Source organism: Crinia signifera, chromosome 4, assembly GCF_055691185.1.
Source record: "Crinia signifera chromosome 4, ASM5569118v1, whole genome shotgun sequence".
NCBI lineage: Eukaryota > Metazoa > Chordata > Amphibia > Anura > Myobatrachidae > Crinia > Crinia signifera.
In genome coordinates, this window is record NC_139220.1 from 318,129,901 (window position 1) to 318,145,122 (window position 15,222).

The 15,222-nt window shown below is 46.8% G+C and overlaps 1 protein-coding gene across 4 annotated transcripts in view; it reads left to right on the plus strand.

Moving 5' to 3' along the window:
- LOC146075911 (uncharacterized) overlaps window positions 1–15,222 on the plus strand; it is a 106,014-nt gene that overhangs the window by 29,054 nt on the left and 61,738 nt on the right. For 3 of the 4 annotated variants that reach the window (XR_014473658.1, XR_014473660.1, XM_083185600.1), the window contains exon 2: window positions 7,290–7,439. The gene's annotated coding sequence lies outside the window, so the exon portion shown is untranslated. Of the gene's footprint in view, window positions 1–7,289; window positions 7,440–14,226; window positions 14,474–15,222 lie in introns of those variants that run through there. The other variant, XR_014473659.1, reaches the window with a different exon arrangement.

Below are 15,222 nucleotides of genomic sequence, written 5' to 3' on the forward strand. Positions count from 1 at the left end.
ACTGCTATATTAGGATAAATCTGGGAGATGTAGGGGGGAGGATAGGTCCCCTGATGTATAGTATAGTATTATGATCGTTATTTTGTAACAAACATATTCTATGTTGTTGTTGGAACAGTCAAAGGGCAGTATTCAATGTAAAATGCTGCACACTCGCTGTGTTCCGGAGGGCTGGCTGACACTCGCTCTCCCAGTATTCAATGTCGGAGGGGCTCGTTGCCCCTCGCGGCGAATCTTAACCCCTGCAGCGGACAAGCGTCTGCTGCAGGGAGCCGTGGCATGGTGGCAGGCAGGAAGATTGAAGTCTCCCTGCCTGCCCCAGAACGTATGTGGAGGGGAGGAGGGCTCCCCGGGACCCAGGCAGCACAAGCTGCCCCCCCAGAGCCAGCAGGGGACCGGGTATATTCACTACACCCGATCGTGCATATGTAATGATCGGGTGCAGTGAATATATGAATATCTAATGAGCGTCTCTCGGCTCCGGCCCCCTGCTGGCTGTAATGTGTAAAAAAAATATATATATATATTTTTTAAATTAAATATATATTCATGAATAAAAATAGCATGCCCCTTCACAGAATAAAATTCCTGATTTTTTGACACCAAAATTTATTTTAAAAGTTCACATTCCACTTCTCCATGAAAAGATGGAGAATTGCTACATGGAGAGACACGGCGAGACACGGCGAAAATCACTTAGAAAGACGGCGAAAATATCACATTGAATAGGGTGGTTCACTTTTTGAGACCAAAATTCTCCGTCCAACGCGAAAAAAGCACAAATTCGCCATAAAACACTGCAAATTTTTATCATTGAATACTGCCCTTAGACTCATAGAAAGGAAGAGAATTGGTTGTATTCATTCATCCCAAAAGGTTCTGTACTGTTCATCAAAAAGATCCATCTTGATTCCCTTTTGAGTAGTTCGTTCATTAGGTATCCTCCTCTGATACCCAACTGGACCCTTTCCAGTCCATGGATTTGAAGTCCTTTGGGGTCGCTGTTATGCTACATTTACCTGCCACTATTAGGGGAGTACCAAAGGGGGAATTTCTACGAACTAGAAGGAATTGCTCAGAAACGGCATTCTTTCAAAAAAGATCAGAAGAACTCACAGACAGACTAAAAGCAAGAGGCTATAGTCAAAAACTTATCAAAAAAGGATACAGAACAGCTTACCAACAAAATAGGGAGACCCTCATATCTCCTAAAAAAAAGTAAGAAAAACTATGATAAAGTGAGATTCGTGGGCACATTCTGTCAAGAATGGAAAGAAATTCAAAATATTTTACAGAAACACTGGGATGTCCTGACTACAGATTACAATCTAAAGGAGATATTAGGCAATCAAGTGCAGACAAGTTGGAGAAAATCTCCCAGCCTGAAAGACATTCTGTTGCACAGTCACTTCGCACAAGCACAAAGAAAAGAAACATCAGGGATGCTATAAATGTGATGATTGCAACACGTGCAAATATGTCACACAAACGAAAGAGGTGAAAGACAGATTTGGGAATATACACAAAATATTTGACTTCATAAACTGCAAAACCACAGGGGTGATATATTGCATTTAATGCCCGTGTGGAATGAAATATGTAGGACTTACCAGCCGACAAATGAGAACGAGACTGATGGAGCACATCAGGGGCATTAAAAATGCAGAGAAGGATCGTAACAACTTCAAAACCCTAACTAGTGTCTCTAGACACTTTTATAGAATGCATAACAGCGACCCCAAAGGACTTCAAATCCATGGTCTGGAAAGGGTCCAGTTGGGTATCAGAGGAGGAGACCTAATGAACGAACTACTCAAAAGGGAATCAAGATGGATCTTTTTGATGAACAGTACAGAACCTTTTGGGATGAATGAATACAACCAATTCTCTTTCTTTCTATGAGTCTAAGACTGTTCCAACAACAACATAGAATATGTTTGTTACAAAATAATGATCATAATACTATACTATACATTAGGGGACCTATCCTCTCCCCTACATCTCCCAGATTTATCCTAATATAACAGTCAGATAATCAATATAAAAATGTTGTGTGCCTCTCTCCTCCTTCTTCAGTTTAAAAATTCACATTTTTCCCTCCAAGCCTCAATCAGGAATAAATATAGGACTCACATAACCCTCTTAAAATGTGTTATTGTCCTACTTTTTACTTTTAGAGAACCACTCCCACACTATGAAACCCAACAGTATAGTAGGGTGTTTTGAGTCAGCGGCTCCCCACTGGCGGAGGTTACGACACAGGAAAACAGGAGGCTGGGTAGTGATAGGGGTGTGTGGGCATAAGGGGGACTAAAGAGGAGGGTGGGGGACTGTGCAGCTTCTGCCAGTGGGTGAGGGTCCAGCATGGCAGCACAGGAGTATAGAACCATGTCCCTGAGTCAGAGTCTCCTCCTACTGGGTGGGAGTTAGGGTGCATGAGAGCAGGAGGCTGGGCTATGAGGCATGATAGGGGTATGTGGGCAACACAGCGTCAGTGACTCGCCAGTGGTGGAAGTTACGGTTCAGGAGAGCAGGAAGCTGGGTAGTGATAGGGGTGTGTTAGCGGGGGGTGCTGCAAATCGTGGGAGGGGGGCCGGGGGGGGGATGTGTGGTGTGAATTGCGGGAGGGGGGGTCGCGGGGCGGATGGTCCACGAATCGCGGGAGGGGTGTGTCGCAGGGGAAGTGCCGCGAATCGCGGGAAGGGGGGGTGCGGGGGGTGGTGGTGCCGCAAATAGCGGGAGGGGGAGTCGCAGGGGGGGGGATTGGCGCGAATCGCGCGGGGGGGGTGACGCGAATCGTGGAAGGGACGCCGCGAATCGCAAGTTTTTTCCTCAAACGCGGGGGGGGGGTCGCGGGGGGTGCCGCGAATCGTGAGAGGTCGCGGAGGGTGCCGCGAATCGCGGGGGGGGCGCTCACCTGGTGGCTGTGGAGTAGCAGTGTCTCTGCTGGGCAGCATGGGGAGTCAGAGGGTGTCTGGCACTGTGGACTCACTGGGCTGGTTCTCAGTCACTATGTGAGTGTGTATGGGCGGAGTCAGAGGCTCCACCCAGCGTTATAGACACACTCACACATTTTGAGTGACAGATGTTGCCAAATATATAAGATATATATATATAATCTATATCTTTATCTCTATATATCTATATCTATATATACACCCCCCACCCCGACATTCTATAGACCCCCCACTCCCACATTATATACACCCCCACTCCCCCACATTATATACACACCCCACTCCCCCACATTATATACACACCGCACTCCCACATTATATACACCCCCACCCCCACATTATATAAAACCCCACTCCCCCAGTATACACAGCACTCACCTGGCTGTGTTTCTCCAAGCTGGAAGGTGCAGGGACCCAGTAGTGTGGTGGGGGAGGCAGCTCACCACAGGCCCAGAGTCAGAACTTCAGTAGCAGGAAGAGCAGGGAGTGCTGGCCTCACGGAGCTCAGACAGTGTGGTGGGCGGGGCCAGCCTCCGGGAAGCAGCAGAGCTCTGGCTGTCAGCTCTGCTCCTTCCGATGCCTTGGCAGCAGTGGTGTAGCTAGGTGCCACGGTGCCCGGAGCAAAGGCATGTTTTATGCCCCCCCCCCCCCGATTTGTAGTAGGCGGGGCTCTTGGGGGGGCGCAGCCTAACAATATACCACACACCATAATGCCCATTGCACAATTTAGCAAACTTTATTATACCCGTTACACATAAAGCCACAGATGGGGTGGGGGTTGGTGAGTGAGGGTTGAGAGAAAGAGAGGTGGCAGGTCGGAGAGAGTAAGGAGAGAGGAGACAGCTGTGTAGGGGGGGCAGCAGGGAAGAGAGAGGGTGACTGAGTGGGTGGGAGAACAGGAGAGAGAAAAGGGGATGGGAAGAGAGCGAAAAAGAGGAAAGATGGTGTGGGGGAGAGGTGAGAACAGGGTGAGGTGCCAGGGGGCGAATAAGTAAGGTGATGAAGAAGAGGTGAAAGGGGGTTAGGTGAGAGGGGGTGAGGCAACAGGGGAGTGATAGGGAGGGTGAGATGCTTGGTTGGGTGAAGGGGTGAGGTGATGGGGGGGGGGGGTGAGGTGACCAGGGGTTACTTGAGAGGGGGTGAGACAACAGGGGGCAATAGAGAGGGTGAGGTGATGGAGGGGCTGTGATAAGGGGCAAGAGGGAGTGAGATAATTGGGATGAAGTGACAGGGGAACAGAGTATGGGAGGCAAGTCTTCTCACCAGCATCTGTGGGTCTCCTGGTCCTCAGCACCAGCCACTGCTCAGCTACTGGTCTGTCCACTTGCCTCATTATCCCCTGCTCCCCAGTGCCAGCCCGCCGCTTGACTGGGGGGATCCGCTGCTCTGTTCAGGACGGGGGGGGGGGTGTCAGGCAGCGCTGCCCGCACTGTGGATGCGCTGCGGCTGCACTCTTAGCAGAGCTGCCCACGCTGTGGCTTCACTGAGTGGGGTCGGGCAGCGCTGCCGCTGCACTCCTAGGAGCAGGGGCAAACGCAGGGTTTTCATGGGTGGGTTTCTGTACATGCAAATAACTATAGATACACAAATACCCACAAACAAACACATACCATAGATACACACATCATGTACACACACACATAGCATACACACATTATGTACACATACATACATAATACATACATACACACACACACCATGTACATACACATACATAACCTACATACACACACATGATACATACCTACACACATACCATCCATTATTTACACACACAAACACACATATAGCATACATACATCATGTACACACATACCTTACATACACATAATGTACACACATACATTATGTACACACATAGCATACATACACACACATGTACACAAAAGACACATGCATGCATATAGTACATACATCAGGAAAACACACACATCATGTACACACACATACCATACATACACACATACTGTACCATACATACACATGCACAATATGTAAACATAGCATACACCCTCCACCCTCAAACAAACATCAGGACCAACCCCTGGCTCCCCCCAGCATAAACCATCCTGGCCTTGGTCAGATAAAAGTACAGGCAGCTGTTTCTCCCCTCTCCTGGCTTGCTTGCTCTCTCACAGAGCACAGCCACGGATCAGTGAGCAGTGAGCACTGCCTGGGAGGAACTATACAGTAAATACAGGCTGCCTCTGTAAACAGCACCCCCTACCTCCAGCCAGCCCAGCAGCAACCTGTCACTCAATCAATGCAACAAGACGCAGCTCCCGGGGCTGTGTTTTCTGCCCGCGCGAGTGAGAAGGGGGGTGATGGGCGGCTATGTGGCTTCACTGAATGGCGTCGGGCAGCGGTGCCGCTGCACTCATAGGTGAGGGGGGGTGGAGAGTCGGCCAGCGCTGCCCGCGCTGTGGCTTTAGTGAGTGGTGTCGGGAAGTGCAGGGAGGGAGCGGGCTGCACGGCTCCGGCACCATTTGATGTCTCTGCGCCTGGAGCTCGTGCTCCGCCGGCTCCACCCTCCCTACGCCTCTGCTTGGCAGTCACACAGCACATGATTTCCTATCAGCGGCAGCACTACAGCAGCTCAGCCATTGCAGAACAGCGCGGCGCGGTGGCTGGCTGTGAACCCCAACCCCTCCATTTCCCAGAGGAGCACATGCGCACTCTAAAATTCTGTGGAGGGGTCCCAAAAACAGGGGAGAAAGGGGGGTTTGTGGGGCAGCAGAAGGCTCCTGCAAAGCCGGGAGGGTAGGCAAGCCCGTGTATATTTTATATATATATATATATATATATATATATATATATATATATATATAGCGGGCGTCTGGCTGAGGTGGCACAACCAAACCAGCATAATAAAACAACAATAAATCGGTGCCCTCCAAAATGAGGATCCACTGGCGTGGACTGACGATGGTGGATGGCGGCACTCTACAAGAGATGAATGAATACCCAGCCCTCAGGCTATGGTAACCAACGTTTCAAAGCCTCATCTGCTTTTTTTATCAAGGCAAAAAATACAGAGAACAATACAAACATGTAACAAGCTTACCTACATAGTATCCCTCTAGGTTCCGTTCATGCTTCCCGGCCTGGGGCGCCTGCTGATGACCCCATCCCGCTCGGCGCATGTCGGGCAGCTTGGAGGGAGCCGTGACACCTGACCACCACAGCCAATCCAGGAAATCCTGGTTGCTGTGGTAACCTACAACAAAATATGCAATAATGACACAGTGAACATTGAAAACGTAATAGTGCGGGAAACTTTCTGTGATAAAATCATCTCTTGTCGAGTAGTATTTGGGGGGTTTTGTCAGCGCTCAAGGTACTGCTGTGTGAAGGGGCTGCAGTGTATTGAGCTGTCCTAGCTCACAGGGTATCTTTAGTAGGATGTGGTTAACACTGCGCTCTCCTTCCGAACCAAATTGAGTAGCAACCCAGTGATTCGTTTGTGTGCTATACAATGTGAGAAAAAGGTATTATGACAATGAAATGTGTGCAAAAAAAACTTCAGTGCGTTTATTGTTACACTGTACAAAATGATGACAACTGTGACACATTGTGTCACAGTTGTCATCATTTTGTACAGTGTAACAATAAACGCACTGAAGTTTTTTTTGCACACATTTCATTGTCATAATACCTTTTTCTCACATTGTATAGCACACAAACGAATCACTGGGTTGCTACTCAATTTGGTTCGGAAGGAGAGCGCAGTGTTAACCACATCCTACTAAAGATCTCTTGTCGAGTGCCGCCATCCCCCATCATCAGTATATATATACCATGCCTCCCAACTGTCACTATTACAGCGGGACAGTCCCGATTTCGGGTCCTGTCCCGCTGTCCCACCCGCGGCAGGCATTGTCCCGCTGCGGGGGGTGGCAGTTGGGAGAACCCCCAATCTAATAGAAAAGACGCTGTGCGCATGCGCACAGCGTCTATTCTCGTATGAAAATGAGGTCGCGGCTAATTAGCATAAGCCGCGCCCTCATTTGCATACGCACCGCCCCCTTTTCGGGCGGCGAGTGTCCCTATTTCGTTTAATCAGAAGTTGGGAGGTATGATATACACTAACTAGTGCAGTATGACACAACACATTTACAGACACAAGGAGATTTAAATAAAGAAAATTTTATATATTATATATATTAATATATATATATTTTTTATATATAAAATTGTCTTTATTGAAATCTCATTGTGTCAGTAAATGTAATATTTGTCACATTGCACTAGTTAGAATACTTTAGCTTTTGTCCTATCTGTAATGCTGCTACACTGGTTTATGGCTTGCTGTGCTCTGTGATGTTATTACAGTTTTGGAACATCTGGGCACCCGTAGTTGTAGTACAAAGATGACTACAGGATGACGTCAGAGAGGTGGTGTCACGTGACCAGGAAGTCCCCCTGGTGTCTGCAGACAGAGCTGGCCGGACTCCATTCCGAATACACACATCACAGGCTGAGGTATATAATCTGTGTATTATTGTATTTCCTGTGTGATCTCTGCACCCTGCACTCACCAAGCACATTGCACTGTATGGGAACTGCCTTAGGTCCTGAGGGAAATGGCATGGTGTAGTAGTGTCTGTACTGGGCTGTGTGTGTATATATGGCATGGTGTAGTAGTGTATGTACTGGGATGTGTGTATATATGGCATGGTGTAGTAGTGTCTATACTGGGCTGTGTATATATATATATATGGCATGGTGTAGTAGTGTCTGTACTGGGCTGTGTGTATATATATGGCATGGTTTAGTAGTGTATGTATTGGGCTGTGTGTATATATGGCATGGTGTAGTAGTGTATGTACTGGGCTGTCTCTGTATAAGTCTTGGTGTAGTAGTGTATGTACTGGGCTGTGTGTGTATATATGGCATGGTGTAGTAGTGTCTGTACTGGGCTGTGTGTGTATATATGGCATGGTGTATTAGTGTCTGTACTGGGCTGTGTGTATATATGGCATGGTGTAGTAGTGTCTGTACTGGGCTGTGTGTGTATATATGGCATGGTGTAGTAGTGTCTGTACTGGGCTGTGTGTGTATATATGGCATGGTGTAGTAGTGTCTGTACTGGGCTGTGTGTGTATATATGGCATGGTGTAATAGTGCATGTACTGGGCTGTGTGTGTGTATATGGCATGGTGTAGTAGTGTATGTACTGGGCTGTGTGTGTATATATGGCATGGTGTAGTAGTGTCTGCACTGGGCTGTGTGTATATATTGCATGGTGTAATAGTGTCTGTACTGGGCTGTGTGTGTATATATATGGCATGGTGTAGTAGTGTCTGTACTGGGCTGTGTGTATATATGGCATGGTGTAGTAGTGTCTATACTGGGCTGTGTGTATATATGGCATGGTGTAGTAGTGTCTGTACTGGGCTGTGTGTGTATATATGGCATGGTGTAGTAGTGTCTGTACTGGGCTGTGTGTGTATATATGGCATGGTGTAATAGTGTCTGTACTGGGCTGTGTGTGTATATATGGCATGGTGTAATAGTGCATGTACTGGGCTGTGTGTGTGTATATGGCATGGTGTAGTAGTGTCTGCACTGGGCTGTGTGTATATATGGCATGGTGTAGTAGTGTCTGCACTGGGCTGTGTGTATATATGGCATGGTGTAATAGTGTCTGTACTGGGCTGTGTGTGTATATATGGCATGGTGTAATAGTGCATGTACTGGGCTGTGTGTGTATATGGCATGGTGTAATAGTGCATGTACTGGGCTGTGTGTGTATATGGCATGGTGTAGTAGTGCATGTACTGGGCTGTGTGTATATATGGCATGGTGTAGTAGTGTCTGTACTGGGCTGTGTGTGTATATATGGCATGGTGTAGTAGTATATGTACTGGGCTATGTGTGTATATGGCATGGTGTAGTGGTGTCTGTCCTGGGCTGTGTGTGTATATGGCATGGTGTAGTAGTGTATGTACTGGGCTGTGTGTGTATATATATGGCATGATGTAGTAGTGTCTGTACTGGGCTGTGTGTATATATGGCATGGTGTGTACTGGGCTGTGTGTATATATGGCATGGTGTAGTAGTGTCTGTACTGGGCTGTGTGTATATATGACATGGTGTAGTAATGTCTGTACTGGGCTGTGTGTGTATATACAGTAGCATGGTGTAGTAGTGTCTGTACTGGGCTGTGTGTATATATGGCATGGTGTAGTAGTGTCTGTACTGGGCTGTGTGTGTATATATGGCATGGTGTAGTAGTATATGTACTGGGCTATGTGTGTATATGGCATGGTGTAGTGGTGTCTGTCCTGGGCTGTGTGTGTATATGGCATGGTGTAGTAGTGTCTGTACTGGGCTGTGTGTATATATGGCATGGTGTAGTAGTGTCTGTACTGGGCTGTGTGTATATATGGCATGGTGTAGTAGTGTCTGTACTGGGCTGTGTGTATATATGGCATGGTGTAGTAGTGTCTGTCCTGGGCTGTGTGTATATATGGCATGGTGTAGTAGTGTCTGTACTGGGCTGTGTGTATATATGGCATGGTGTAGTAGTGTATGTACTGGACTGTGTACATATATGGCATGGTGTAGTAATGTATGGCCTGGCTGTGTGTATATATATGGCATGGTGTAGTAGTGTATGTACTGGCTGTGTATATATATGGCATGGTGTAGTAGTGTCTGTACTGGGCTGTGTGTATATATGGCATGGTGTAGTAGTATATGTACTGGGCTATGTGTGTATATGGCATGGTGTAGTGGTGTCTGTCCTGGGCTGTGTGTGTATATATATGGCATGGTGTAGTAGTGTCTGTACTGGGCTGTGTGTGTATATGGCATGGTGTAGTAGTGTATGTACTGGGCTGTGTGTGTATATATGGCATGGTGTAGTAGTGTCTGTACTGGGCTGTGTGTATATATGGCATGGTGTAGTAGTGTCTGTACTGGGCTGTGTGTGTATATATGGCATGGTGTAGTAGTGTATGTACTGGGATGTGTGTGTATATGGCATGGTGTAGTAGTGTCTGTACTGGGCTGTGTGTGTATATATGGCATGGTGTAGTAGTGTCTGTACTGGGCTGTGTGTGTATATGGCATGGTGTAGTAGTGTCTGTACTGGGCTGTGTGTATATATGGCATGGTGTAGTAGTGTCTGTACTGGGCTGTGTGTATATATGGCATGGTGTAGTAGTGTCTGTACTGGGCTGTGTGTATATATGGCATGGTGTAGTAGTGTCTGTACTGGGCTGTGTGTATATATGGCATGGTGTAGTAGTGTCTGTACTGGGCTGTGTGTGTATATATGGCATGGTGTAGTAGTGTCTGTACTGGGCTGTGTGTATATATGGCATGGTGTAGTAGTGTCTGTACTGGGCTGTGTGTATATATGGCATGGTGTAGTAGTGTATGTACTGGACTGTGTACATATATGGCATGGTGTAGTAATGTATGGCCTGGCTGTGTGTATATATATGGCATGGTGTAGTAGTGTATGTACTGGCTGTGTATATATATGGCATGGTGTAGTAGTGTCTGTACTGGGCTGTGTGTATATATGGCATGGTGTAGTAGTATATGTACTGGCTGTGTATATATATGGCATGGTGTAGTAGTGTCTGTACTGGGCTGTGTGTATATATGGCATGGTGTAGTAGTATATGTACTGGGCTGTGTGTATATATGGCATAGTGTAGTAGTGTCTGTACTGGGCTGTGTGTGTATATATGGCATGGTGTAGTAGTGTATGTACTGGGATGTGTGTGTATATGGCATGGTGTAGTAGTGTCTGTACTGGGCTGTGTGTGTATATATGGCATGGTGTAGTAGTGTCTGTACTGGGCTGTGTGTGTATATATGGCATGGTGTAGTAGTGTCTGTACTGGGCTGTGTGTGTATATATGGCATGGTGTAGTAGTGTCTGTACTGGGCTGTGTGTATATATGGCATGGTGTAGTAGTGTATGTACTGGACTGTGTACATATATGGCATGGTGTAGTAATGTATGGCCTGGCTGTGTGTATATATATGGCATGGTGTAGTAGTGTATGTACTGGCTGTGTATATATATGGCATGGTGTAGTAGTGTCTGTACTGGGCTGTGTGTATATATGGCATGGTGTAGTAGTATATGTACTGGGCTATGTGTGTATATGGCATGGTGTAGTGGTGTCTGTCCTGGGCTGTGTGTGTATATATATGGCATGGTGTAGTAGTGTCTGTACTGGGCTGTGTGTGTATATGGCATGGTGTAGTAGTGTATGTACTGGGCTGTGTGTGTATATATGGCATGGTGTAGTAGTGTCTGTACTGGGCTGTGTGTATATATGGCATGGTGTAGTAGTGTCTGTACTGGGCTGTGTGTGTATATATGGCATGGTGTAGTAGTGTATGTACTGGGATGTGTGTGTATATGGCATGGTGTAGTAGTGTCTGTACTGGGCTGTGTGTGTATATATGGCATGGTGTAGTAGTGTCTGTACTGGGCTGTGTGTGTATATATGGCATGGTGTAGTAGTGTCTGTACTGGGCTGTGTGTGTATATATGGCATGGTGTAGTAGTGTCTGTACTGGGCTGTGTGTGTATATATGGCATGGTGTAGTAGTGTATGTACTGGGCTGTGTGTGTATATGGCATGGTGTAGTAGTGTATGTACTGGGATGTGTGTGTATATGGCATGGTGTAGTAGTGTCTGTACTGGGCTGTGTGTGTATATATGGCATGGTGTAGTAATGTCTGTACTGGGCTGTGTGTGTATATATGGCATGGTGTAGTAATGTCTGTACTGGGCTTTGTGTGTATATATGGCATTGTGTAGTAGTGTCTGTACTGGGCTTTGTGTGTATATATGACATGGTGTAGTAGTGTATGTACTGGGCTGTGTGTATATATGGCATGGTGTAGTAGTGTCTGTACTGGGCTGTGTGTGTGTGTATTTGGCATGGTGTAGTAGTGTATGTACTGGGCTGTGTGTGTGTATATATGGCATGGTGTAGTAGTGTCTGTACTGGGCTGTGTGTATATATATGGCATGGTGTAGTAGTGTATGTACTGGGCTGTGTGTGTATATATGGCATGGTGTAGTAGTGTCTGTACTGGGCTGTGTGTGTATATATGGCATGGTGTAGTAGTGTATGTACTGGGCTGTGTGTGTATATATGGCATGGTGTAGTAGTGTCTGTACTGGGCTGTGTGTATATGGCATGGTGTAGTAGTGTATGTACTGGGCTGTGTGTGTATATATGACATGGTGTAGTAGTGTCTGTACTGGGCTGTGTGTATATATGGCATGGTGTAGTAGTGTCTGTACTGGGCTGTGTGTGTGTGTATTTGGCATGGTGTAGTAGTGTATGTACTGGGCTGTGTGTGTGTATATATGGCATGGTGTAGTAGTGTCTGTACTGGGCTGTGTGTATATATATGGCATGGTGTAGTAGTGTATGTACTGGGCTGTGTGTGTATATATGGCATGGTGTAGTAGTGTCTGTACTGGGCTGTGTGTGTATATATGGCATGGTGTAGTAGTGTATGTACTGGGCTGTGTGTGTATATATGGCATGGTGTAGTAGTGTCTGTACTGGGCTGTGTGTGTATATATGGCATGGTGTAGTAGTGTCTGTACTGGGCTGTGTGTGTATATATGGCATGGTGTAGTAGTGTCTGTACTGGGCTGTGTGTATATGGCATGGTGTAGTAGTGTCTGTACTGGGCTGTGTGTGTATATGGCATGGTGTAGTAGTATATGTACTGGGCTGTGTGTGTATATGGCATAGCATATGGTAACAGCATAGCATGTCTTACATAATCATGCATCCCATTGCCACAAATGGAGTACGCAAGCATGTCACACTCAGGCGTGTCCCATTCTCTGCACATGTCGCGCCGAGACAGAAAGCTATGGAGCCCCATCCAGATGAATAACCGCTGCTCCATCTGTATATACAACATGTGAGGTGTGTATTTATTTACCTTTAACAACTGGTTCTGCAGCACATCTACTATAGCTTTGCACATCTCTGGGATGATACGCCCCAGTGCCTGTGCAGAGATGAAGACCCGAACTTCAGATCCTCCAGTGACCACCCTGTAGCCAGGAAACTTAGTGTAGCCTCAAGCCTCTCCTCAGCAGGGATGGCCCTCTGCAGGCTGGTATCTAGTCTCTCAATGTAGGGAGTCACCAGGCCCAGCAATGCCTGGAAGGTAGCGTCATCCATGTGCAAGTAATTGCGATAGTCCTCTGGGTTGTTCTCCCTTATCTGGGTCAGTAGTGACATGTGAGAGAGCGAGTCCCTCTTCAGCAGCCACTCCTAGTTCCAGCAGGACCTCACCCTCTTCCATTGCTGATTCCTCTCACATCTCAACGCCAGAAAGCCGTAGGCTTGCAGAAGGTGATAGTGATAAGAAGCCATCACAGAATAGGATAAAGCAGTTTGTTCATGAAAAACAGCCTCAGTAATCACAGAGCAGACTGTGCAGAGGTTTTAAAATGTCTCCTTGTTTTTATTTCACTGTTTTGGCCACCCCCCTCCTAGCACTCATGCCATCCCCTAGGACCATTCCATCAGATAAATCTATGTACATGCAATATGGTCAGATATACAGTATCTCATGCGATCAATGGCACATCAAGTGCCAAATCACATGTAGCACTCCAGGGAAGCTGCCGGGGGAAGTTCTGGGTAAATCGCGTCTGACTTGTCCCTCAGGCATTCTTTTACAGGGATGGCTTTCATCTTCATTATGAGCGACACAGAAGCACCAGTCATATACAGGCCAAGGCCTTAGTCTTTCCTTTCCACTTTGTGTCATTGGCAGCTTGTTTTGTGGGGGCCCAAACAAACCAATCATTGTAGCCACAGTTGAATAAAATATAAATAAACAAGACACAAAGGTTTGATCACATGCGTGTAACTTATTAATATAAGGCATCTGACACAAAATATGTCAATAAAAGTGTAATAAAAAAAAGAGAGATTTTCACAAAATAAGTCTCCAGACTCCGTGGAGGGGAAAATATCCAATTTTGAGCCATTATTTATTTATATAAATCCAAGATTATCATAATCCCTATAAATGGAGAATGGGGTACAAAGTTGGAGGGTTTGGACCCCAGTTTTTCAGTTTGTCCAGTAATGTAGTAATTATACATTTGCTTGTGTAAAGTCCTTTTTGTTTCCCATACCAAGATAGGAGTGGAGGTGACGCCCTGTGTGTTGTCTCTGACTGCATGTGCCTCTCTCATTTTTACTCAACTTCTTGACACTTTCGTCTACCTCTTGCCTCTTCTCATAGGGCCTTATTCTGGTTGAATCGGATGGATGCGTATTTCGGACGGGCACCAAGTGTTCTTAGCCCCACCTGTGAAAGCCGGGATATGGGCGGGCAGCTGACAACCGGCTATGTCAGCTGTCCACCCCCCACACGTGCATCACAGCCAGATTAACATACATACGCCCAGCGTTTTCATGGGAATGCCTATGAAACGCGGGGCGTACGCATATGGTAATGACCCCAAACAGCCCTTCATGCCCCTCTCCACCCCCTGCTCGGATGGTTCCATACAATCGTTTTCTGCATGGATTTCTCGCCGTGTTCGGACGTCCGCGGCTTCGCACATGCGCAGAAATGCCTCTGCGCAAACACAAAACATCAGCCGTCCGTCCGCACATGCAGCTGTCCGACTCAATCAGAATAAGGGCCATAATGTGAAAAGTCATCAAATATGGAAATGAGATGATTGTAGATTGCTATGATTCGGAGAACTTGATGAGCTTTTCCTGGGAGACCACCTGTTGCTGAAATGATTGGTTTGTTAAAGGGGGCGTGTCCTGTTTATACAACATAAGGGCTGGTGGGAGGGACCAAGGACAGCTCCATCTTGCACCTCTTTTCTTTGCATTATATGCTACTTGGAGCATTTTTTGGCAGTTTATAAAACTGCCACCCTGTCTGCCACGGCAGTGCCACTCCTGGATGTTGCAAGTGCCAGATCGCCTAGAAATAAAGCACGGATTGCTTTGTGTGTACACCCTATAGCGATGGTGATGCATAGTCCCGTTGGTGCTAAGCGATCTGTGCTTTAGCACCTCACCCAGCATGGAGGAAGCGTCACCCCGTGTGTACACCCTATAGTGATGGTGATGCATGCACTGTCTATCCTGCTTATCCTACATTAGATGCACAGATTGCTCATCATACATCACGGGTGCATCGCTTGTGTGCCGCTATGTTGGCTGAGCGATCTGTGCGTTAGCACCTCACTCAGCATGGAGGCAGCGTCGCCCTGTG